The 22,733-nt window shown below is 40.8% G+C and overlaps 1 long non-coding RNA gene across 2 annotated transcripts in view; it reads left to right on the top strand.

Annotated features, from left to right (window-relative positions):
- The window catches only part of LOC114089707 (uncharacterized), a 93,415-nt gene that overhangs the window by 52,177 nt on the left and 18,505 nt on the right, over window positions 1-22,733 (top strand). For both annotated transcript variants that reach the window (XR_011705685.1, XR_011705684.1), the window contains 2 exons: window positions 18,034-18,069; window positions 18,218-18,356. This is a non-coding gene — a long non-coding RNA (uncharacterized lncRNA). The remainder of the gene's footprint in view (window positions 1-18,033; window positions 18,070-18,217; window positions 18,357-22,733) is intronic.

The raw sequence follows: 22,733 nt of genomic DNA, 5'->3' as shown, positions 1-22,733 counted from the left end.
GTGCACAATTTTTTTGATATGTTTTTGTATCCGATTCGCCAGAATTTTATTGAGGATTTTTGCATCTAGGTTCATTAGAGATATTGGTCTGTAGTTTTCTTTCTTTGAAGTGTCTTTGTCTGGTTTAGGTATCAGGGTGATGTTGGCCTCGTAGAATGAATTTGGAAGTTCTCCCTCTTTTTCTATTTCCTGAAGTAGCTTGAAAAGTATTGGTATTAGTTCTTCTTTAAAGGTTTTGTAAAATTCTGCTGTATACCCATCCGGTCCTGGGCTTTTCTTAGTTGGTAGTCTTTTTATGGTTTCTTCTATTTCCTCAATTGATATTGGTCTGTTTAGGTTGTCTATATCCTCCTGACTCAATCTGGGCAGATCATATGACTTAAGAAATTTATCTATGCCTTCACTGTCTTCTAATTTATTGGAGTATAAGGATTCAAAATAGTTTTTGATTATCTTCTGTATTTCTGAAGTGTCTGTTGTGATATTGCCTTTTTCATCCCGTATGCTAGTAATTTGAGTTCTCTCTCTTCTTCTCTTCGCTAGCATCGCTAAGGGTCTGTCGATTTTGTTTATTTTTTCAAAGAACCAACTTTTAGTTTTGTCAATTTTTTCAATTGTTTCTTTTGTTTCAATTTCATTAATTTCAGCTCTGATTTTAATTATTTCTTGCCTTCTACTTCTTTTGCTGTTGTTTTGCTCTTCTTTTTCAAGGATTTTGAGATGAAGTATGAGATCATTTATTTGTTGGTTTTTTCTTTTTTTAAGGAATTAACTCCAAGCAATGAATTTTCCTCTTAGAACTGCTTTCAATGTGTCCCATAGATTCCGATATGTTGTGTCTGTGTTTTCATTTATCTCTAAGAATTTTTTGATTTCCTTCTTGATGTCTTCTATAACCCATTGATCATTCAGTAACCTATTGTTCATTCTCCAAGTGATGTATGCTTTTTCCTTCCTTCTTTTATCGTTGATTTTCAGTTTCATTCCATTATGATCAGATAAGATGCATGGTATTATCTCTACTCCTTTATATTGTCTAAGAGTTGCCCTGTGACATAATATATGATCTATTTTTGAGAAGGATCCATGTGCTGCTGAGAAAAAAGTATAATTGCTTGATGTTGGGTGGTATACTCTATATATGTCAATTAAGTCTAGGTTATTAATTGTGTTATTGAGTTCTATAGTTTCCTTATTCAACTTTTGTTTGGAAGATCTGTCCAGTGGCGAGAGAGGTGTGTTGAAGTCTCCCATGATTATGGTATGGTGGTCTATTAGACTCTTGAACTTGAGAAGAGTTTGTTTGACGAACATAGCTGCACCATTGTTTGGGGCATAAATATTTATGATTGTTATGTCTTGTTGGTGTATGGTTCCCTTAAGCAGTATGTAGTGTCCCTCTTTATCCCTTTTGATTAACTTTGGCTTGAAATCTATTTTATTTGATATGAGTATGGACACTCCTGCTTGTTTCCGATGTCCATATGAGTGATATGATTTTTCCCAACCTTTCACCTTCAGCCTATGTATGTCTTTTCCTATCAAATGCGTCTCCTGTAGGCAGCATATTGTTGGGTCTTGTTTTGTGATCCATTCTACTAGCCTGTGTCTCTTAATTGGTGAGTTTAAGCCATTAACATTTAGGGTTATTATTGAGATATGGGTTGTTCTTCCAGCCATATTTGTTTATTTCTGTTACTAAACATGGTTTGTTTTCCTCTTTGATTATTTCCCCCCCCTTTACTGTCCTACCTCCCACTGTTGGTTTTCATTGTTATTTTCCATTTCCTCTTCCTGTAATGTTTTGCCGAGGATGTTTTGAAGAGATGGTTTTTTAGCTGCGAATTCTTTAAACTTTTGTTCATCGTGGGAGGTTTTAATTTCATCTTCCATCCTGAAGCTTAATTTCGCTGGATACACAATTCTTGGTTGGAACCCATTTTCTTTCAGTGCTTGAAATATGTTATTCCAGGATCTTCTAGCTTTCAGAGTCTGTGTTGAAAGATCAGCTGTTATCCTGATTGGCTTACCCCTAAATGTAATCTGTTTCCTTTCTCTTGTAGCTTTTAAAATTCTCTCCTTATTCTGTATGTTGGGCATCTTCATTATAATGTGTCTAGGTGTGGATCTCTTATGATTTTGCACATTCGGCGTCCTGTAGGCTTCTAGGATTTGGGATTCTGTCTCATTCTTCAAGTCTGGGAAGTTTTCTCGTATTATTTCTTTGAATAGACTGCTCATTCCTTTGGTTTGCAGCTCTGTACCTTCCTGTATCCCAATGACTCTTAAGTTTGGTCTCTTAATGTTATCCCATATTTCTTGGATGTTCTGCTCATGGTTTCTTAACAGTCTTGCTGAGCTGTCTATGTTCTTTTCCAGTTGAAATACTTTGTCTTCATTGTCTGATGTTCTATCTTCTAAGTGTTCTACTCTGCTGGTAGTATTCTCCATTGAGTTTTTAAGTTGGTTTATTGCTTCCTGTATTTCTAGGATTTCTGTTTGTTTGTTTTTTATAACCTCTATCTCCCTGTATAGTTGATCCTTTGCTTCCTGGATTTGTTTGCGTAATTCATTGTCGAAGTGATCTTTCATTGTCTGATTTTGCTGTCTAATGTCTTCCTTGATACTCCAGATCATCTGAAGCATGTATATCCTGAATTCTTTATCTGACATTCCATCTGCTGCAGCTGTTACCTCTTCTAAAGTTGCGTTGACCTGCATTGCTTGTGGTCCTTTCTTTCCTTGTCTTTTCATACCGCTTGCGTATCTTTCCTGCAGGCGCGGGCGGCGGCTCTGCTCTCTCCTTATTCCAATTGGGGTGTCGTGGCTACCACGCCGGCAGGTCACTGGGCCTGTTCTGGGCACTGGCGGCGGCTCTGTTCTGCCCCTACTCCAATTGGGGTGACGAGTGTACCACGCCGGCAGGCCACCGGGCCTGATCCGCCAGTCGGTTGCAGGTTTGCCTACCCTGCAGGCGCGGGCGGCGGCTCTACTCTGCCCCTACTCCAAATGGGGTGACGTGTCTGTCATACCGGCAGGCCACTGGGCCTGTCCCGCTGGTCGGTCGCAGATCTGCCCACCTTTCGGGCACGGGTGGCAGCTCTGCTCTGCCCCTACTCCAATTGGGGTGTCGTGACTATCCCGCCTGCAGGTCGCTGGGCCTGTTCCTGGCACGGGCGGCGACTCTGCTCTGCCCCTACTCCAATTAGGGTGGTGTGTGTACCACGCTGGCAGGCTCCTGGGCCTGATCTGCTGGTCTGTCGCAGGTCTGCCTACCTTGGAGGCGTGGGCGGCGGATCTGCCCTGCCCCTCCTACCACGCCTGCGGACCCCTGGGCCTGATCTGCAGGTTGGTCACAGGTCTGCTCACCCTGCGGGCACGGGTGGCGGTTCCGCTCCGCCCCCACTCCAATTGGGGTCACGTGGCCACAACACCGGCAGAGCCTGATCCGGGCGTGGGAAAAGGATCTGCTCTGCCCCTACTCCAGTTGGGGTGACGTGTGTACCACACTGGCAGGCCACTGGGCCTGACCCGCCAGTCTGTCACAGGTCTGTTTACTTTGCAAGTGCGGGCGGCGGCTCTGCCCTGCCCCTCCTACCACGCCCATGTACCACTGGGTCGCGGGTCTGCCCACCTTGCGGGTGCAGGTTGCGGCTCCGCTCTGCCCCCTCTCCAATTGGGGTCACGCGGTCACCACGCTGGCGAGCCGCTGGGCCTGCTCCGGGCGCTGGTGGCGGCCCGGCTCCTCCCCTCTGGCTCGACGACAAATTGAGGAGACTCGGGTGTCTGTGCCTCACCCCCCCCTACCAGGAGACCAACTGTTTCTGTCGCCGCTGGTATTGATGAAGTTCTCTCCTCCGCCGCTTTCTGATGACATCAGATCTCTGCCATGTTGGTATCCTATGCGAATGGCAGCATTACGTTCCCCTTGCCGGGCAACCAAAGCAACGGGTGAGTCCTGACCGGCCCTCAGCAGGACCCAGACCGAGAAGCAGTTTCCGTGGGCTCCTAGCCCTGGGCCAGGGCAGTTCCGGAAGCCGGAACTCGGCCGCTCCGTGCTCGGTGTAAGCTCCGATAAGAGTAGGCTCCAAGAAGCAGTCCCCGCGGGCTCAGTTCCGGGAGCCGGAATTCGGCCGCTTAGTGCTTGGTGTATGCTCTGATAGGAGCAGGGTCCAAGAAGCAGCCTCCTCAGGCTCCCCAGCCCTGGGCCAGGGCGGTTCCGGGAGCCGGAACTCGGCCGCCCCGCGCTCGGTGTTCGCTCCGATAAGATCAGGTTCTAAGAAGCCCCCAGGCACTGAACCCTAGCAATCTGTCTGCAAGCCGCAGGCGAATGGCAGCCTGAAATTACCTGTTCTATGGCTGAATGAGCTGCGGTCAGTCGAAAGCAGGGATGGTGACGTCAGCTTTCCAACATGGTGGCTGCTGGCCTCCTCTGTGGTCTGACCGGTGTGGAGAACCGAGATGGACTGCTTCCTTCCCCCGTCTCGAACCCAGAATTCAGCCCTGAGTACGGTGCTTGCACGGCTGGCAGAAACTGCAGCGCTGTATCCCTGCGTCGCTATCTCCTCGTTTATCCAGCGCGCGCTGCAGACTCTAGCCGCGGGGCGATTTGCTGAATAAGCAGTGTTACCCTCCGTGCGACAAACCTCTCGCGTTTGAGTCCCCGTAGCCGATCCTCGTGCGATGGAAATCCTTCCTCCAGGTTCCGGAGCACCCCACTATTGCTGGAAATTCCTAACAAGATAGCCTTTAGCCGTCCTTACTTGTCATACTCCCACACAGTGAAGCAGCACACGGGGGCAATGCACTCCCCTCGCCGCCATCTTCTCATGCTCTCCCTGTTTATTTTTAGATTTACCTATATTCTTGTGTTTATTGATGGTTCATTCTTATATATTTATTTATTTATTTATTTTTGCAGTTCTGGGGATTGAACTCTGGACCTAATACTTGTTAGGCAGGTGCTCCAACCCTGAGCTATTCTCCCAATATGATTCATTCTTTTTAATTGCCAAATAGTATTCTAGTATTTAGATATACTACAGTCTGTTTTATACATTTACCTGTTGTTGAATATTTTGGTTATTTCCAATTTGGGGCTTTTGTAAATAAAGCCACTGTCAGCACTTTTGAATAAGTAATTTCATGGAAATATGATTTTTACCCCTAGGGCAAATGTTTAGGAGTACATGAATGGATCATATTGTAGATATAAGATTAGCATGGTAAGAAACTGCTAAACTGACTGCCGTGGTTATACCCTTTTGCACTGCCAGCAGCAGTGTATGAGAGGTGTATCCTCCACAATCTTGTCAGTGATTGGTATGCTCAGTCTTTTTAATTTTGGCCATCCTCCTGAGAAGGTACTCGTATCTCATTGTAATTTTCTCCTAATTTTGGCTAATGATTAATGATGTTGAGCATTTTTTTCATACTTGACATTCATATGATTTCTTTAGCAGAGTTCAGATATTTTGCCTGTCTCTCTTGTTGTGGGTTGGAACTGGGAAGAGGGTTGTGCAGCCTTCAGTTGAATGAGTGGGAACAGGCAGGTTGTCACCACCAGATCCCATGTTTCATGTGCTTTCCCATCCTCATATGTTCCTCTCTGTCCCATGTGCTTTATTTCCCCTTACTCTCCCTTCTAGAGTATAACATCAGAGAAGGGTGGGAATGCTGTACTCCAGAACAAAGGGGCTCTTGGAGAAGAACCAAGTTTGCTATGGAATCTGCTGGAGAGGTTACTGGAACAAGAGTGAAGAGGTCATAGGTACACAAAGGTATGTCATTTCCCTTCCACCAAACTTGTGTGTTCAATAGGATAACAATTCCCAACATTCTCAAACATCAGAAATACTCTGAAGTTGGGCTGTAGTTAGAAACTATAGCCGCTTGTTAGAAAGCAGTCAGAGGTCTCAGGTGGAGGGAGAAACCAGGGCACTGCCCAATAATTTCATTAACAGGGACACTCTAGATGTTCCAGAACATTTCATGGTAGGCATTAAATTAATGACACTTAAGATGGGCATGGTGGTGCATGCATATAATCACAGCTGCTTAGGAGGCTGAGGCAGGGGTATCAAGTTGAAGGCTAAATGGGCACCTTAGTGAGATACTTGTCTCAAAATAAAAATAAAGAGTCCTGGGGGTACAGCTAAGTAGTAGTGTCATGGCAGAAGACATGTCTTTGTAGATAGGTCCTAGGAGTTCCCAGAGGAAGGGGAATCTTGAGTCAGGACTAGCAGGGTTCTTGGCCTTCATGACTGAAAAGAATTTTTGCACATGCCAGTCTCCAGAGGGAGAGACAACTACCCATTGGTGTAGGGTGTTAATATTCATATATGGACAGTTCCTAGGGTGTGGACTAGCAGTGGAGCCTGGGTGGAACTACATAATTTTGTGCCAGTTTTCCCTGTACTTGTACATCACCCACATGTTACAAGGGCATTAGTCAAGGGCACAGGCCAAGGGCATGTCACTCAGAAGTTGCAATTGTTTGTTGTTGTTTTCCTCATTTCAGTGGTTTATGGGTACTTCTTTTGAAACACAGTATCTTTTCTTTTATCCCCAAATTTCTGTCTCAGTAGAGCATTCCTGGGTTCAATTGTATTAACTGTAAAAATAAGTGAATAAATAAATAAAATAACAAAAACTAAAAATAAAGTAAAATAGAAAACAATTTAAAAAATTTAAAAAAACAATTGTATTTAAATGTCAGCTCTTGAGGTCAGACTTTCTTTAAAGTGTGGCCATTGACTACTTCATCAAGAACATCGAAGATTTCTTGTTAAAAATAGCAGATGTTTAGTTCAACCCTAAGTCTGCTGAAGCAAAACCATGGAGATGGGGTGGCAGGTCTACATTATCATCTTTCCTCTAGTTGCTTCTGGTATTTATGCAGGTTTGGAAAGCAATCTGTGGATTTGCCAAAATGTCTGCTAAACTTTTGAATCATTTAATATCTAATTCCATTAATAGTTGCTGCTGCTACTCACCTTTAAATATCTGTGTCTTGACTGTTCATCAAATATGTAGTACTTCCTTACTTTAAACAATAGTTAGTCTGTAATTTATATACATGGCTCTAATATAGCTTCTGGGGAAGCAGGCTCTCTGGAGCTGTCATTTTAGTTTGGGAAAACTGCTAATAGGGAAACAAATCAATAAGGGTAATTTCATACAAGATTTGTGCTTTGAATTAAATAAACACTTAGGTAGAAAAGAACCTGGACAGGGATCATGATAGATGGGGTTGTCAGTGAAGTTCCTTTTCAGAAAGTGGCATTTGAATTGAGTCCTAAATGCCAAGAGGAAGCCAGGTATGGAACAGGCCATTCTGTCCCTGTGTTTTGTGTAGATACCTGTTGATCCAGGATCAGAGTGAAAGCTCAGTGGCTGGATCCTGGTGGACAATGTGAAGACTGGTGAGAGGTGAGGTGGAGAGGGCAGCTGGAGCCACAGGGTTTGGGCTGTGTAAGGAGTTTGGATTTTATTCTGAGTGTGGAGTGAGTATGGGCATGACATGATCTGTTTCTTTTTCTCAGGTGAGTCTGGTCTCTCTGTGAATGGATTAGAAAGAGATTAAAAAGCCTGCGGTGACAATCATTTGGAGAATATTGCCCAAGTCCATGAGAGGGATGGGATCTGTTGTAGCAATGTGCAGAGGGAGGGATACTCCTGGACAGGGTATATCCTGAGGTAGGGCAGGAGGGACCTGCAGTGGCTATGCATGGGGGGTATGGTAGGAATGAGACAGAATCAAAGAATACTGGTCTTATTTGGTCACGTGGAGATATGAATAGTGGTACCTCATCCATGCTTCCTTTCTTTCGTACTTGTGATTTAACTGCTTTACCACTGAGTCACAACCCTAATCCTTTATATATTTTTTTTTTATTTTGAGACAGGATTTCCCTAAGTTGCTGAAGCTAACCTTGGCCTTGCAATTGTCCTGCCTTATTCTCATGAGTCACTGGGATTACAGGTGTGTGCCACCCCGACTGGCTTGTGATTCTGTTTTCTGAGATCAGTTGCTCCTTGTGCCTGATATTCTGAGAATAGTTAGTTCAGTTATCCAATAGTAGTTGTAATGCTATTTAGTGATTTAATATTATGTGTCAGTTAACAAATAGATTCACGTAATGGTTGGGGTTGTAGCTCAGTGGTAGCATGTTTGCATAGCGTGTGTGAGGCAGTGGGTTCAATCCTCAGTACCACGTCAAAATAAATTTAAAAAAAAAGATAGTGTCCATCTACAACTAAAAAATTTGAAAAAAAAAATCACTTGTAAGTCTATTGCCCTTTATTAAAGAGATTCAAATTCTAAACCCATCAAAACCATAGAAATCTCAACTTGCAAGCATTTATGCAACAGCTCAGGATATTGATCATTTTTTAGCTTGTAACTAGCACACTTCTAAGGGTTTTCAGGTATTACCTCAAGTAGTTCTCAAAGTGACAATCTATGAAGTAAAGACAAAAGTTTTCCCCTCATTACAGAAGAGGAACCTGAGGTACAGACCCAAGAGCACAGAGCCAGATGTCGCAAAATCTTTGCAGTAGATTTAAAAAAAATATAATGGCATCCCAATCCGTTTTCATAAAACAGAAAACAGAAAGTAATGTTTGTTTTCAAACATTTTGTCTTAAGTACTTAAGGATAAGTACTACATAATCCCAGGTTTGCAGAGGAGGCATTATAGTGACTACAAGGTTTATTAAAAATATTCAAAGTCATGCAGTTTTGTTTTGTAGGGATCTGTTATGCAGTTTTTAAGTAGCAGTCAGAGCTAAAATCCTAACCAGCACACTCAGGAAGAAGAAACACACCACAGTTGAACTCTGTCATCCTATTTTGGGTAATATTGGGTCAGGAATGTATGTCTTTGGGAGGACGTGATGCTTGGGTAGCTATTGTGCCTTAAAGCCGATGGTGTGTTTGAGAAAATAAAAAGATAATAATTGTAAAAACAAAGGATAATAAATATTTTTAAAGTAACACTCCTCACAGGTATGCATTAAACAACTGACTGTTCAGTAATTCCTTGGACCTCCCCTTTATGAACTCAAGAGTGATTTTTAAGATGGGAATCACATAGTTTTGCTCTCTATACTTCCATGGTTGGGAGGCAGGGATGGCCTTACCCTCAGTGATGGATGAGGCAGATAAGGTATGTGATGTCTTATGCAAGGTCCCTTAGAGTTTGCGGGTTGGACTGGCACTGTGGTCCAGGTATATCTGTTTTTTTCTCACATGTATATGTCTGTTGAATATGCCATTAGCATTGTTCCTGTGTTTGATAAATCACTTGTTAAGGGCTTGGAGGGTACATGTTCCTCTGATCTCAACCTGCAGATAATACAAGAGGACCCTAAGTTGTTTAAATAAGGAAAACGTGTGTTGTTTTTCCTCTTCTTCCCCTATTGAGAGGATAGGAGAAAATTCCTAAAATCATAGCATGTAGACTTTTTTTTTTTTTTTTTGTATTTAACTCAGGGACGCTATTTAACACACTGAGCCACATCCCCAGCCCTATTTTGTATTTTATTTAGAGACAGGGTCTCACTGAGTTGCTTAATGCCTCAGTTTTTCTGAGGCTGTCTTTGAAATTGCGATCCTCCTGCCTCAGCCACCCGAGCTGCTGGGATTACAAGTGGGCACCACCACGCCCAGTGCCTGTGATCTTTTGTGTCTGGCTTTATTCATTCTCTATATTGTGTGTGATATTTACATTATTCTGAGAGAGGTGGGGAAAAAAACAAAAGTGTATTTTTCCTGCTCTCATGTTCAACACAGCATCTATGAGCACCAAGTTATGTGGGGATTTCTCCCAACCAATATTTAATCAATTTTGTATCAGATTTTGTAGTAGACACCAGCCAGGTGTTTGCTATTTCTTTTCAGTTCTCACACTGTTTACTTGATATAGCATTAGATCCCACTGGTTGGTGGCTCAGGCCCACCTCTCTACACCCTCCTCACTTCAGATGCCAATTGTAAGCGCAGGTCACACCAACGAAATATAAATTGGGGTTTCAATAACCTTCCTTATGTTTGAATAATTTTCTGGAGCAATTCACAGAACACTGAGAAACAATTCACTGATGTTTACCAATTCATTGTAAAGGACATTTCAAAGGTTATGGGAGAACAGCCAAATTGAAGAGATGCACAGAACAAGGCATATGGAAAGGGGCACAGTATTTCCATACCCTACCCAGATGGACCAGCCTCCAGAAACTTTCATGTATTTTGCAACCAAGAAGCTCATCAGAACTCTGTTGTGATCTGGGGATATTTGGAAGACATCATTGCATAGGCATGACTGAGTATATTATTGTCTATTGATGATCAACTTAACTTTTGGCGCTTTTCCCCTGCACAAGGGTTGGGGGAGGGGCTAAAATTCCTAACCCTTCTAATCATGCTTTGTTCTTTCTGGATGACTAGCTGCTCTAGTTTGGATCTTAAATGCCAACCAAATGCCCGTATGTTGAAGTCTTTGTCTTTAGAGTGGCACTACTGTGAGGTGGTAGGCCCTAGAGGAGGTGGAGTCTTGTGGTCCTTAGGTCAATGGGGCATGCTTTTGAAAGGGATTGTAGGACCACAGACTCTTCTTCTTTCTCTTTTCTCTCTGGCTTATGATGTAAGCAGTTTTATCCTGTCACAGGTTCCCACCATAATGTGTTGCCTTACCACAGGACCAAGGCCATCAACTGGATCCTTGAAAACTGTGAGTCAAATAAACCATTTTTCCTTAAAAGTTAATTATCTCAGATTTTTTTGTTATAGTGATAGAAAGCTGACTACCTGAAGCCATCTATGGGCTCTCAGCCACCAATCATATCATTAGCACACAAAAGAATTATTTCTCAAGATTTCAAGAGATTTGGGAGCTTTTTGTTAGGATTTGGGTGTTCTTCAACTTTTGACTTGTTATGAATTTTGGTCCTGTGGACATTCTTGTTTGTATTGATTGGTTTCAGGAATCACTAAGCCCAAAATAATGCTCATTGGCAAACAGCTTATTTTAACCTGAAGGAATGTGAGAAAATGATAGAAGCAGAAAGCTGTCACTTCCTTCTGCCTTTCTCCCCTGAAGCAGGTAATAAAACCCTCAGGTGAGACGTACCCTCTCTATTCCCAGAGGACAGTAGCATCTTTATTTGTGAAGGTGAAGGGCCTCAGAGGAAAGTCTGACCAGTGGTGCCTTGCTCAGTTTACTTCACGTTAGATCATTTCCTCTATCACATTTCTCCACAGTTGTCTATTCTTCATCAAACCTCTCATAAAAGTATCAGGTTTAACCCTTTATCTGAGTCTCCATTTCTTTATGGAGGCTCCCATTTCATCTAAAACATATATTTAATACTTGTGAATGTTTTTCTCTTGATAATCTGTCATTTATTATCTTCTGTTTGAGGGATCTCAGCCATGAACCCAAAATGGGTAGAGGAAAAGTTACATTTTCCTTTCATATAGTATGTTTCAGTGGACATGTATTTCATTTCTCTTGGGCATGTACCTGAGTGGCATTTCTGTGTATGTGTACATTTAGCTCAGAGGACACTACCAAGCAATTGTTCAAGGTGATTATTCCAGTCTCTAATCTATTCAAATCTATATTCCAGTCTATATTTCAGCCATGTATAGAGTTCCGCTTGTTTCACTGCCCTACAAACCCTTGGTATTTTCCATCTACTCCATTGTTATTTTCCTAGTGAACTTATGGTGGTATCTCAATGTGCTTTTAGTTTTAATTTGTGTTTATTCTCTCTCTTATGAATTAAGTATCTATTTATTCACTTGTTTTTTTATTTATTTTTTGTACCAGAGATTGAACCCAGAGGCACTTAACCATTGAGCTTTTTAGTTTTTAATTTTTTATTTTGAGACAGGGTCTCACAAAGTTGCTTAGTACCTCACTAAGTTGCTGAGACTGGCTTTGAACTTGTGATCCTTTCTTAGATTCTAAGTGTTTCTTAATCCAAATAAGGTCCATGCTTTTTTATTTAACCTTCCAATTTATTTGCTGAGAATATTCTTATCTTGTGGAGTTTCAATTCTGGATTTTGCTGATTGATTCTGTATTGAGTTGTTATATCCCTCTGTCTCCTTCTGTTTTACCTAAATTGATATGTAGGTTTAAGACTTTTTTAGACTCAAGTGTTTGCACAGGGGACCTCAGATATAGGGGTGTGTATTCTTGTAGGATTGCATCAGGAGCCACACTGTGTCTCTCCTGTGTATTGAGATTGGTTATAGGGTTCAGGAGTGGGCAGCTTCATCCATCCAGTATATAATTTTTCATCTTCCTTTCATATAAAGGTTCCCCCTGGTCTCTGATGATCGTTACCTTGATCTGAATTTCATTAAATTTTGTGAAAATGATGATGTTCTAATTCTGATTTCTTCTGCATACATTTTCTGGAATCTTCTATAAAAATTTTTTCCCTCATCAAATATTCGGTTCCACTGGGGTATGGGATGAAGAGGAATGATAGGATGAGTTCTTTGTTTTTGTAGTATTTCCACTTTTCAAAACAATGAGTTGCGCAATCAGGGAGAATGCAAATCAAAACTACACTGAAATTTCATTTCACCCCAGTCAAAATAGCAATGATGAACAACAGAAATACTGATAATTGTTGGTGATAATTTGGGGGAAATGGTAGACTACTATGCCGCAGTCTGGCTGGGCACAATCAGAAGCCACTTGTCAAAAGAAACTAACTTTATTTTTAGAACCAAACACGCCAAACAAAACAGCCTCTCAGGAAAAATCCTCAGAGCCTCAACTGCCACCACCGGCTTTCCACACGCCTGTCTCTCCCCCCACAAGCTTCTTTTCACCTCCCACAATCCTCCTGCTCTTGAGGCCGATTGGCTGGGTCACGTGGGCAGAGCCAAAAAGTCCCCCAATGAGCAGCTCCGTGGTCTGAAAGGGCAGGGAAACAGTCCAATGAGCATCACCGCAGAGGAGCCAATCAGCTAGATGTTGCTGGGGCCGCTGTGAGCCAATCATCAGCCGGCAGCTGGATTGCTGGCAGCTGGAAGTTTGCTGAGGCCCCTTCGGCTGTGGCTCTCAACATCTCCCCCTCTCTGTTTAAACAACAAGCATGTGGCTTAGGGACCGTGTCTGTTAGGCAGTCCAATTCAACATATGGTCCTTACCCGTCATCGGATGAACTGACCTCTAGGCGTCAGCCTCCTGTCTTAGGTTGGTACCACTGCAATTGGATCATACCCGTCACTGACTACCGGTCCAGCATACAGCTATACTTGTGGATAGGCCTTTGCACCAGTGGGGGGGTGAGGTTCTTTGCCTCACCTCTGTTGGCCCCCAAATTTTAGACCATCACTAGTAGAGGAGGATGCAAAATGCCATGACATTAAGCCAATTGAGGGCTCCTTTGAAAAATTGTACCACCGGTGACATCATCAGCAAAAATACCCCAACACTACCACAAGTCGCTGCACCAACAGATAGTTCACAATGCATACAGGTGAGCTCACAATGTGTCCAGGCAAGTTCTGCAAGCAGTTCAGTGATGGCTATTGTAGAAGCTGTAGATTGGTTTTATCTTTGACTTCACCAGCACTGGGATGAAGATAGGAATTCTGGCAATAATGGCGAAAGAAAAAATTATGTAACATTACAGAAGGCACTAAAAGAAAACAATTTTCTTAACAATTTACATTGTCTTCACCGCCACTGGGATGAAGATAGGAATTCTGGCAATAATGGCTAAAGAAAAAATTATGTAACATTACAGAAGGCACTAAAAGAAAACAATTTTCTTAACAATTTACATTATCTTTAAGAGAATTATTAAATATAATGAAAAGGAAAGGTGAAAGTAAACAAACAGATCTGTTAACCTTCTTTTTTGTTTACATATTAAAACAATCCTCAACAGTTGTTTACCCAATTTAAATTAAACCATATAAATCACGTGAAAAAAAATATTTGGATCCATTTTATCATGAGCGCTCATCATATATGATATATGGACATACATACATTCAAACATATAACACAAAACACAAGTGTGCACACATAATATAATACATACAACACATAACATTATAGTAAAGGCCTTATAACTTTTTACAGGTGAAATCTCCATTGCAATGTTTAAAAACTCTATAGTCAAAAAATAGAACTGATCAGTAAAACATTAACCTAGGTCTGTATGAGCTCAAAAAACAAAATAGAACTTCATGATATGGCAAAGGGCAATAATAAAATAGATATTGAAAAAAGCATCCTGGTTCTGTTGCAGATGTAAGAATAGCCAAACTGGAGTTTTGGATATCAGTTGTTATGGATTTGAGCCAAATCATCTTCTTTTTGGTCTGTAGAAATCGCTTTAGTTAATCTTTCTGGAATCCAAATCGGCTGCTGTTCTCCCTGTGGAAACACACAAACAGACCCCCGACTCCAGACAATTACTGGGTCAGGACCTTTCCATTGTCCTGTTAGAATATCCTTCCAAAGTACCTTGGGCTTATGCACATTTTTTGGACACATATGCCTTTCCGCAGCACTAAGTCCTGTTGAATCCAAATTTAAAAAGTTTAGAGTAAAAAGGGTTATTTTAAGTTTATCTTTGGGGAATATATACCCCTTCCCAATTCCTTCTTTTTGCTTTAATAAGTACATTTTAATAGTTTGATGAGCTCTTTCAACTATGCCTTGTCCCTGTGGATTGTATGGGATTCCTGTTATATGAGTAATGCCAAATGTTGAGCAAAATTGTTTAAAAGAGGTAGAAGTATAACCAGGGGCATTATCTGTTTTTAACTGTTTTGGAACACCCACAGTGGCAAAATTTTGTAAGCAGTGAGCTATAACATCTTTAGTTTTTTCTCCGGCATGAAGGGAGCCCATCAAAAATCCAGAAGAAGTATCAACTGTAACATGCAAATATTTTAATTTTCCAAATTCTGGCAAGTGTGTGACGTCCATCTGCCAAATATGGTTAGGTATCAATCCTCTAGGATTGACTCCAAGATTAACTTGTGGTAAAAAGGTCACACAGTTTTGACATTGTTTTATTATTTGTCTAGCTTGTTCCTTAGTTATTTTAAAACGCTTTTGTAAAGTATTAGCATTGACATGGAACTTTTTATGAAAATTTATAGCTTCTGCTAGTGTAGAGAAAATATGTATGTCATGTGTAGTTTTATCTGCTAAATCATTCCCCAAACTAAGGGCTCCAGGCAATCCTGTATGTGTCCTGATATGTCCTATAAAGAATGGATCTTTTCTGTGGCTGGGCTCAAAAGCAATACAGATACACTTAAAAAATTTGCCTGCCTATTGACTCATTTCTCTGTTATTTTATACAATACCAATGAAACAAATGTTATATTTTCTTGCCTTGTTTTGGGCTATCTTAAAATCTTTTTCTTTTCCATTTATATTCACTCAGTAAACTGGATCAATCAGGGGAATTGATATGAGTTGGTGAACTTTGATATCTCTTTTTGAGTTTTACTCTAAGGTTCGTTAGAGTGCTTAGTTCACAAGGCTCACCAGCAGGCCCCTGAAAAGCTCCAGTTAGGGCATAACTTCTCATCACATGTGAATAAGTCAATGGTACTCCTTCTCTCTGTGCTTGACCACTCTCCTCTAATACCTCTGTTTGCTTCCTTAGCTACCATATAACCTCACCATACCTACAGTATTCTCTCACGTTCCACCCATTTTCCTGCAAATGACATAAATTCATTTTTCTTTACAGCTGAATAAAACCCCATTGCTTATATATACATTTTTTAATCCATTCATCAAATCATATTATTTCAGGTCTGCATTTCTTTTTTTTTTTTCTTTCCACACACCTGTCTCTCCCCCCACAAGCTTCTTTTCACCTCCCACAATCCTCCTGCTCTTGAGGCCGATTGGCTGGGTCACGTGGGCAGAGCCAAAAAGTCCCCCAATGAGCAGCTCCGTGGTCTGAAAGGGCAGGGAAACAGTCCAATGAGCATCACCGCAGAGGAGCCAATCAGCTAGATGTTGCTGGGGCCGCTGTGAGCCAATCATCAGCCGGCAGCTGGATTGCTGGCAGCTGGAAGTTTGCTGGGGCCCCTTCGGCTGTGGCTCTCAACACTACTACATCATTGGTATGGCTATAAATTAGTGCAACAACTTTGGAAAGCAGCACAAAGATTGATCAAAAGATTAGGAATGGAAACACCATATGACCCAGTTATCTAAATTTTTTTGTTATTTATTCAATATTTAAAATCAACATACTGTAGTGACACATGCATATCAACATTTATAACTGCACAATCCACCATAGCCAAGTTAAAGAACAGACTAGGTGCCTGCCCATCAATAGGCAAATGGATCAAGAAAATGTGAGATTGATCTATCTGTCTGTCTATCTATCTATCTATCTATCTATATGTGTGTATATATATACACACACACACACACACACACACAAAATGGAGTTATGCTCAGCCATAAGGAAGAATGAAATTATGTCATTTATTGATAAATTATTTCATCTCCCTGCATTCCAGGATCTGGTGTTTTAAAAGGGTCACAAAAGTAATCCCCTTCAGGGTAACTGGGGTTCTTCTCATGGATATTATTTCAGGTCTGCATTTCTTTTGCAGATAACAAATAGTTTGCTGAGGAATGTGACATATCACTTAAACCAGGCAGGGCTGCTGGTAAATTGCTTCTTGGAAAAAAAGCACGTGGAAGTCAGCACATGGACCTATTTTATAGAATTATTTTCTTAACCTTGTTTTTACCACTCACATCTTTCTGTCCCCTATCACCAAGAGGCTTGATGGGAGAAGGCCTTGCCTGTCGGATCCCTGTTTCTCTTTACACTGTCAGCAATCATGTAAGTCATTCTTGTTATGCAGCAGGAGTAGGTGTGTATTGAGGCTAGATGTGTTTTATCGTGGATGTTCCTCCACTTGGAGAAAATATCAGGAATGCAGTATAAGAATTCCTGAGAATAAACTATTGTATGGTTAGATTGACTAGGTTTTTCCCTAATAAATGTCTATATTATTGTAGATATGCCTCCCTGCAATAACTCAAATGGCATTTTGGTGTTCCTAGATCATTTAGTCCCATGACTATGGACAGCCTCTTGAGTTTTCTGCCACAGATGGCTAATTGCATAGGATGGTATGTGAGTTTTGCATGTTCCCCTCTGAAGGCTAGCTCAACTTCAAGAGCCCTAGGAGACATCTGTCCCTGGGTTTCTATGGACAAGTGATACTCTCCTAAGGTCATTTTTAAAGACAACACAATTCCTGATAGCAAAATATGCTTTATTCCAACAACCTGGCCAGAGCGTTCCCAAACCCCCAATCCCCACTTCTGTTATCTAATTAGTATGGTTTCTCATGTATCTTGAAGGTTGAAGATGTTTTGATTTCAGAGAAAGCCCTAGGGACCGAAGGGAAAAAAATGCTTGAAAGGCATTTCCAGAGTATAGGAACAACCTGCACATTATGGTAGCCATAGAAACATGATGTCATCATGTTGACAGTGATAACATTAAACTGTTGTCTCCTTTGAAAAGGAGACAAATTTGCTCTGGTTGGAGAGCAGGGCTGTGCCTCCAGTTTTCTGAACTTAGCATAGGGTGTGAGTGTCCTGTGGTGGGGACTGAGCCTCACTGGGTTGTGGGGAGAGGAAGGGATCCCAGAACTGAGTTGCTTTGTTCCTACTCTGGGGCTTGGTGTCTCCACTGACTGGAGAGGAAGAGAGATGTGGGACCCTCCTGGCCTCAGGCAGCATGATGTCCTGCCCCAAGGTGTCCTGGACCTACTTTCTATGTAAAGAAGTGCTGGAGGATGAGACTGGGAAGGGTCCTCTGTGACCCAGCTTCTCCTCTGTAAAATGGGGGTAGAAATGCTCACCCAAGGGATTACTGGTACTTTCAGTGATAAAACACAGTGCAAGCCCATATCCCTGTAGTATTGTGGGATCATAAATGCCCGTATGAATTTAGGCCACTTCTTATTCCTTTTCAATTTTATTTTTACAGGATGATAGACAAGAAACAGAGAAGAAACAGGCCATGGTGAGAAGTCCATTGCACTTTCTGGTTGTTACAACTACTATCCAATTGTATAAGTGCTATTTGTCACTGACCATTACTAGCATGGTTCATTGCAAATATTTATCCCATAAAGCATAGTAATTACTGAATTCTTTCTTCCCCTGGGCAGCTCTTCATCTAGTGACTGAGCTCATATCAAGTGTCTAAAGAAGACAGTTTCTGAGGATAGGGTCATGATGGTTGCTGAAGCTTCTACTCCAGAGCTGAAGGGCAGCAGCATTCAGCAGACCACTGACACTTCCACACTGGTAAGATATAATGCCTGGCTCAAATGAGTTCATAGATCTGTACAAGGGTATATGGTGGAGTAGCACACATGAGGTTCACAAAATAGTCTGAAAGTAGAAAAACTACTTTGATCTCATCCTTTAAGAGGATTAGCAGGTGGATTTTTCTTCCATCGCCAGTTCTGTGCTTTGAGTAGCATTTGAGGCCCATCTAGAAAGTTACTCTTAGTTTGAAAGCAATGATATGTCCTGCTTAAGGAAGAAGGTTTATATTATCATGAACTTGCAATAAATATACATATATTTTCTTATATAGATTATAATAAGCAGTGGTTCCCATATATCTCTTAGATGGACACAATGCCTTTACTTTATTTATTTTTAGTGACGCTGAGGATCAAACCCTGTCCCTTTCTTAACATCTTCTCTCCATTGTCAACTCTATTTTCAAGATTATATATTTTGTCTTCATTACCTGAGGTTCTATCTTCCAAGTAGTTTAGTCTGTTGGTGATTCTTTCTATTGAATTTTTAATTTGGTTTATTGTTTCCTTCTATTTGAGGACTTTTTGCTTGTCTTTTTTTTTTAATAGAATCTCTTCCTCTTTATTGAAGTCTTTCACTTTCTGTAATTTCTCTCTGAATTCATTCCTTTACTTCACAGATCAGTTTAATTATGCACATTCTAAATCCTTCTCTGACATTTCTTCCACTGTGATGTCGATGTATCTTGGTTTGTTTGGGGTGATTTGTTCCCTTGATTTTTCATGTAGTTTGTGTGATTACCTATCTAACACTATGAATCTGAGGCACTAGAGTTTCTACCCCATGTACTTATAGTGTCCCTGAAGGTTTCCAATACCTCACTGTTTAGGGGGAGACAGATGATAACAACCAATGCAAACAATATACAGCATTAAAACAAATATTTCCTACTATGATGTCTACAAAGTTAATTATCACAATAAACAAAATGATATGATTAGTTATTGCCTATAATAAAACAGCAAGTTTGCAAAAGGGTTTACAATTTCAAATGGTGGACAGGGAGAGAACAGAAATTATATAGGATATGATTATTATGAGGGAGGAGGAGAGAAGACAGAAGTAAAAGATTAAAGGAAGAGCACAAGAAAGAATAATAGAAATTGGCTATTAGCAGAAGAAAAAAAGAGAATCAAGGGAAATATCTATATTGCCTGAATAAATTTGTCTCACCCCCCCCCCCAATTGATATGTTGAAACCCTAATGCCCACTCTGATATTATTTGGAAGTGTAACCTTTAAGAGGCGATTAAGTTTAGATGAGGTCATGAGGGTAGCTTTATCAGAACAGAGATGTGAATTATCTCTCACTCTCTCAGCCACTTGTGGAGGCTACAAGAAAACAGTATATGCAAACTGGGAAGAGGGCTTTTACTAGATAAAGATACTGCCTGCATCTTGATCTCAAACTATCCAGCCTCCAGAACTGTTAGAAATAAATGTTTGTTCTTTAAAGCAACCAGTTATGGCAATCTGTGTTAGCAGCCCTGAGTAAGCCAAGGGACAGTAACAATATTAGTGTTTTTCCCTGTTGTAAAGTCAACATGGGGCTTTGATAATGATAAAAACCAAACCATAGCAATGACTTGGGTGTTAGATTTTTCTTTTGTATATATATATATATATTTTTCTTTTGTATATATTTTTGTATATATTTTTAAATTTTTTGTACCCACATATTTAACACTTAAAATAGGAAAGTATGTAAATAGTAAGTAAACAGTAATCACATGAATATTTTTAATTCAGTAATTTAAAAAGAGGTATTTCATGTAACAATAATCTTTCGATATACTTTCTTCCATACTATTCACTAAAAATGTAAAATTGTATCCTAATTACCAAAGATTTTAATAAATAGATCAATTTATATCAATTTAAGTGGTCTTAGTCTCCAACAAACTTTTAATAGCTATTGCAGACTGCTTGTTTCAGATTTTGAGGGGGTTTGGAATTCACAAAAAATAATTTAAAGCTTGAGTTTAAACCATCATACATGTCTTGTATTTGAAAACAATATTATCTTTCTACTCAGTTTTCTGTAATTCCAGGAAAAGCAACAATGTGGGGATTTCTGCTCAGAGTTTATTCACAACTTGTCTATTAACATCAGTTCCTTCAGTTTTGCACCTTTTAAAAATTGATAGAAAATGCATATAACACAAAATTCAACATTGTAATTTACTTAAAGTGTACAAATAAGTGATTTTTTTTAGCATGTTCCCTATTTTGTACAGCCATTGCCACCATCTAAATTTGTTACGGTGTATTATGGCCCAGGATGTGTTCTGTCTCAGCGCATAATCTATGTGAGTTTGGGAAGAATGTGTATTCTGCTATTTTGGGATAAACTATAAATGTTCCTCAGTTTATGATGGGGTTATGTCCTAAAAAATCCCTTCATAACTTGAAAATATCAGAAGTCAGAGATGTGTTTAATATAGCTAAATTATTGTCTAGTTATCTTTTTTTTTTTTTTTAAATAATAGAGATTGGAACCAGGGGCACTTAACCACTGAGCTACTCCAGCCACCTTTATTTTTATTTTTTTTATTTTGAGCCAGGGTCTCACTGAGTTGCATAGGGCCTTGCTAAGTTGCTGAAGCTGGTCTCAAGTTGCAATTCTCCTGCCACGGCCTCCCTAGTCACTAGGATTATAGGCACCCCAGGCCTGGCTTTGTCTAGGTATCTTAAATGTATGAAATACACTTATATTAGCCTATGGTTCAGCAAAACCATCTAATACAAAACTGCTTTTATAATAAGATATTGAATATCTCATTTAATTTATTGAAAACTGTATTGGAGGTATTATTAAAAAAAAACAGAACAACTGTATGGGTATGCTTTGGGGCCATCAAATAGTCAATTCAGAGGTCAAACTGTTAAGTGGAGGAACCATCTGTATTCTACAGAGAGATTTCAATGATATCTAATCAACTGATGATGCTGTTGAATTCTACTGTGTCCTTATTGATGTTCTACCTGTGAGATCTGTCCATTTCTGATAAATAGGGTAATGTCTCCTAGTAGTTGATTCATGTGTTTTCCTTGCAATTGCATCTGTAATTCCCTCACATATTTTGACACTTTTCTTATTAGTCATGTAAGCAGAAAGGGTATTTATGCCTTTTTTGGAGAACTGACCCATATATCACCATCTAATGCCTCTTTTTATCCATTATAACTTCCTTGCTCTAAAGTCTAATCTGTCTTAAATTAACATATCTTCTAATGCTTTCTTTTGATTATAGTTAGCATAATATATATTTTCCCATTCCTTTTAATCTATTGTCGCGACCCCTTGCCCGCAAGGAAGACGCAACTCCGAAATCTTCTCTCAGTAGTTTTATTCGGGCCCTTGATATTTATTATTCTTTCTTCTTCTCTTTCTTCCCGGATGCCCTCCCAGCCTTAATAAAGCATCCCAAGCCCCAATGCAAAGCTGCCGCGTGGAACTCTCTCACAGGGTGGTGAAAAATCATGTGCCAACTCTCTCAGATAAGGAGTTGTTTGTCACATACCACAGCGGAGCCAGCGCCATCTCGTAATGGCGACCATAGTCTGCAGAAACGGCAGAAGCGGCTCACCACAGTTCCCCCTTTCTGTTTTATTAAAGCAATACAGGCGAGAGTAGAGGTCCTATCCCACTGTGCAGAAGTGGCTGCATAGTATGGCTCAGTCCTAAGGAGGGCCCTTCCCCAGATCCGAGGCCATATCAGCCGACGCCTTTTTTCGTGGGGCGGGGCGTGGACGCGTCTAACCCGCATGCAATAGGACATGCTCTCCTTGAGGTCCACGTCAAGGATCACTCAAGTGCAGTGCCTTGCCTCGCATCCTGTATCGTGACGATGGTGGACGAAGGGGGATAGCTGAGGCTGAACTGTGGCTGTATTAATGACAAACAAGTTGGCAGCACCCTGAAAGAAAGGCACGGACTTTAAAGCGATAGAAAAGCACTAGTGTGAAAACCCATCTGCGTGCAATGGCAGCAAGACCGGCAGAGTGCAAGGGCTTTCCAACACTAAGAGAATAACAAGGAAAGTCATGTCGATCCCAGTGCAATGTTATAATAACTTGGGGTGCAACGACCATGACAAAGGTTTACTGTTTAAGATGCGCAAGCCAGACTTGAGGTGAGTTGCCATTTTCTAAAGCTGCAAGAGCTTGTATGATCATAGCCTTTTCTTGTGCATGGCGAGTTTTAAGGCGACAGAGAAACCACAAACAAAGTATAACACTGAAGCAACACATTGCACCAAAAATGCCCACTCCCACCCATTCCTTAAAGAAGGAAAAGGCAGACGATAGCCAACTGGTGAATTGACCCAAAGTCACTGGTTCGACACGGGT

The sequence above is a fragment of the Marmota flaviventris genome, chromosome X (genome assembly GCF_047511675.1).
Source record: "Marmota flaviventris isolate mMarFla1 chromosome X, mMarFla1.hap1, whole genome shotgun sequence".
NCBI classification, from domain to species: Eukaryota; Metazoa; Chordata; class Mammalia; order Rodentia; family Sciuridae; genus Marmota; species Marmota flaviventris.
Note: the sequence above shows the minus strand (reverse complement) of the source record. Positions and strands in the feature narration are given on the sequence as shown.